This window comes from Trichomycterus rosablanca, chromosome 12 (genome assembly GCF_030014385.1).
Source record: "Trichomycterus rosablanca isolate fTriRos1 chromosome 12, fTriRos1.hap1, whole genome shotgun sequence".
Taxonomy (NCBI): domain Eukaryota; kingdom Metazoa; phylum Chordata; class Actinopteri; order Siluriformes; family Trichomycteridae; genus Trichomycterus; species Trichomycterus rosablanca.
Window position 1 is genome coordinate 6,239,163 of NC_085999.1, and position 4,384 is coordinate 6,243,546.

Here is a 4,384-nt window from a genome sequence, read left to right on the forward strand (position 1 = left end):
TTTGTACAATACATGACTTGGTTTTGTCCTGACAATGCAGTATAAATGAATTAAATATTGTTGGCTATGCCTTTGTGCTTGGGTGTTGTGTAATAATTCAGTATTAGATCTTTTTTTAACATTATTGCTCCCATTAATCCTCCCAATTGACTGGATGTTGACAACGTGTTTTTTGGGGGGGTTTTTTGCCTTGCAACTCTTTGTAATTTTGGCCAGTAAACATTCGGCTTTTTTTTATAATTCACCCGCTGTATTAAGAGTTATTGCACTGACTATTAATAATGGTCATTACTGGTCATTATAGGGATCATTTTGAATAACAGAAGTGAGAGTTTTGATAAGATTAGTTTTTGTAAAGGTACATTTAGAAAGCTTAATGAACCTGATAAAGAAAATGGAAGATTTTAAATCCCGTCTGAGATACTGAGACAATAAATGCTTAATTAAGTTTTAATTCAAAAACTTAATTATGCAGACATGAAATAAAATAAAGGAAATGTAGCTATTGTTTATGTCCCGAAAGCTTAATAAACAGGAAAGCAAAAGACTAAAGCTCAGCAACTGCAAAAATCATCTTTTTATAGCACGTTTCACTGTTCCAAACTGAGTAGTGAATCATGTTTGCTCTTTTGCAGTCTTAGATAAATTTATTTCATGGAAATAAATATTGTCATGGGGCTATGTGTGACGGTTTGTGCTTGGGCTGTTAGTTTCAGTAAATGGTGGTCAAAATTCAGTACGTTATAACATTTTAAAGAAAGTTCTCAACTATGTGTTTGAGAAAGAAATATGTTTTATTTTAGCACAACAATGCACCACACTAAAAAAGGGTTATACATGATGACTTGTGCCAGGTTATATGGGCAGTGATAGCTCAGTGGTTAAGGTACTGGACTAGTAATCAGAAGGTTGCCGGTTCAAGCCCCACCACCACCACCACCACCACCACCCTTAATTGCTCAAAATCGTGTTCAGTCATAATTGTAAGTCACTTTGGATAAAAGCGTCTGCTAAATGCCGAAAATGTAAATTGTCCAACATCAGTGCCAACTTTAGTAATGCTATTGTTTATATATGGAGGAATATGTCTGCAGTGATGTTGCAAAATCCTTCCTAAAAGAGTGATGGCTTTAATGACAGAAACAGTTAGTGTTTGTAAAATCCACTACATGGCAACAAGAAGACATGTTAAAATCTTCTGAACAGTGGTAGGCTGACGTTATGACTTACAATTTACAATTGCACTGAAAGTATATATCCACTAGGGGGCAGCAAAAACTTTATTTTTATTATTATTATTTATTATTAATAATAATAATATTATTACCATTACTATTATTATTATTATTTAAATCCAGCCTTAGTGTTTATGCTGTCAGGAGGGATCAATAGTTCATGAATGTGAATGGGTTTGAACTAGACTTGTATGGGCCCATGAGCATGTGCTCTGATTCAGCTTTAACTGACACTGGGCTGCCTGGTTATTACCTGCAGAGACCCAAACATTCTGCCCTTCTATAGGCCTTTATTTAATTTGCTGCCTCTGCTTGCACAGCCCTCAGGCAGCCCATAATTCAAACTATTTCTGAATGTTTGTGTGGGCCAATGTGGACAGATTTGCTGGTAAAGCTCAGATTTGGTGGGGTCCAGGCCATGCAGAGCACGACTTTAAACGTGTTTTTGAAAGAGGACAGGAAACTAAAGTACCCAGTAAAACCCAAACAAACGTGGGGTGAACATACCAAACTCAGTAAACAGAGTTGAGATTAGAAACCAGGGTCAGTGTGACATTACGCTCACTGCCTGCTGTGCCACTGTTTTGCCCCAATCTGATTAATTAAAGATCTAATTTATAATTAATTAAATGAATTAGACTGGATCAGCAGTAGGTGTCAGCATTTTTGAGCTACCAAACCTGCCTTTGTGTATCGGTCTGTGACACCATCTGTCACCAGCAGAGGGAAGTGCAGGTCAACAAGTATTGGATCTATTCTAGACAAACTACAGATCCCAGGAGCTTTAGTGCTCATCAGCAGCTGAACTCGATGCTAAATTAATAGGATTAAAGTTTGGTTCAGAACTGAGTCCTTGCATTGTGCTTGATACAGCCTGTAAGGTAGCTGGTTAAGGTTGATTTTACCTTCAGGGTTTAAAACCAAATAGTCTAAACTCTAAAACTAGAAATGAATATTGAAAACAATAATAACAACTTTTTTATCAAGACACTAGAAAGTAAACACTACACTAAAATTAAACTTACTTGTAATGCTGTCTTTAATTAAATTTAGTTAGACAGATTCGAAACTTTTAACTGTTACAAATTAGCAAAAATAGGAGAAATTGAGTAAATACTCTTTCACAGCACTGTAGCACAAGCTTCCAGTGCAACCCCCCTTCCCCAGTCTATTTTCTTTTATAGTTAGGGCTTGATGTAGAAGCATTGGTTTGTGGTCATGTTATGGTATGCTGGTGGCTTGATTAGCTGACGTGCCGATTACAGTTGGATCACTACTTGGAGCTCCAGGAATTACTTGACAAAGCCACAATTGTTCTAGCAGAACATCCTGTGGACAGATCAAACCAAAACAGAAGTTTTTCTTTGTTAAAGCATGTCATTGTATGATTTAAAGAAAATGAAATGAGGCTTTCCAAGTAAGAAATGATGGAGGTTCACATATGTTTTGGGGTTGCTTTTAACACTGTGTTGAGGAGCCAAACAAAACGAGCCAACTTACACTAATGCTGCACTGACAGAGGATCATACATTCATTATTCTTGAACATGAATAAATGAGTGATCATGTGATTCCCTGCAATGGACTAGTGCCTTGTCAAGGGTGTATTCCTGTGCAGGAATTGCCATTTTCTGTTAGTGCTTGACAAACCCTTTCTTGACCCTTTATCGTCTTTGCGCCCAGTTCATTCAGTAATTTTACTGTTGGTGCAGTATGAAGAGCTGGATGGAGAGATAGTAGTATGTTCTCTCTGTGTTTGAGTTGGTTTTTATTGGTGCACTGTTATTTGTATACATGAAAGATAATGCCCCATTAAAGTTTTATTCCTTTCTTGTGCCTAGTGTTCTTGGGATTTGTATAGGATCATAAGATCTCTGTGACCCTGGAATGGATAAAGTGTCTAGGGATAAATCAATAATGTCGTTTAACTAATTAGTTTTAAAAAACACAAACATTTTGCTGAAACTTTTAGCCAAAGTGAATTACACTTGAATCCAAAGCAAGGAGTTAGGGAGCCCAACAGTGGTAAATTGACAGTTTTGGGGCTTGAACCAGCAAACTTCTGATCACAACTCCAGTACATTAGCTACAGATTTACTACTGCCCTGACAAGTGCTAAATGAAATATCGCATGATCTCAGTCCATACCACAATATTACCCCACAATGTAAGTGCACTGTAAATGACTGAATGGTAGATATGAAGGAACATGATAGCTATTATGACGGGGGTATTAACAGATCAAGTCCTCGTATTGCCAGTTGATATGAAATGACCGAGGCAGATCTCCTTTCAGACAGAACAAAGGGAGAGAGATGGCTCAGAGAGATGGGTGTTTGGCCGCCAGCCAGACATGCTGTTGTAGAGACAGACAAAGCCCAGCCACTGTACCATTATTGAGCCTTAGTGAGAGGGGTGTGTGTTTGTGTGTATGTCTGTAGGTGTGTGTGTGTGTGTGTGTGTGTGTGTGTGTGCGTCTGAGTTCTCGGATAAAGATGCTCATTACTTTTACAAGTTAAAACTGTTTTCACCTTCGAGCTTCCACTCGGTTTTAGTCCGAGTATCAGATGAGGTTATGTCAAGTGTCATTATAATATTCATGTGCTTTAATGTAACATCTTATTTCCTCTCTCTCATCCCACCCACGCACACATACATTATGTGAAAACGTATACGTCTCTCTGATCAACGTATTAAGACTGCATAAGATATCTCACATATATAATTGATTTGATTTTCACTTATATAAGTGGTGCATCAGTAATGTATGCTAGCCCACTGCCACTGGGATCCAGGGTTCAAATCCCCAATTTGGCCGGTCAGACGTCTACATAAAGACCAGAGGCTATGTTAGAGGGGCCAATTACTTTCTGCCCAAATGTGCATTGTGGGCATTAAGAGGAAACAGTCGATATTCAATAGAATTCAACATTTTATTTATGCAGTTTTCAGTCTACATTTTCTTGAGTTTGATGTAAACAGATCAACGAATCACCATTTGCTCTGCTTAAATGTCATTTATTCAGTCCTTTTCTTTTTCATATTCAATTTGAGTTACATATACTGTATTCCTAGGGGGGCGTAGGGGGGATATGATGGATTGGCATTTTGTCCGGATTGTGTTAAAAAGGTAGAAAATACCCACAGAAG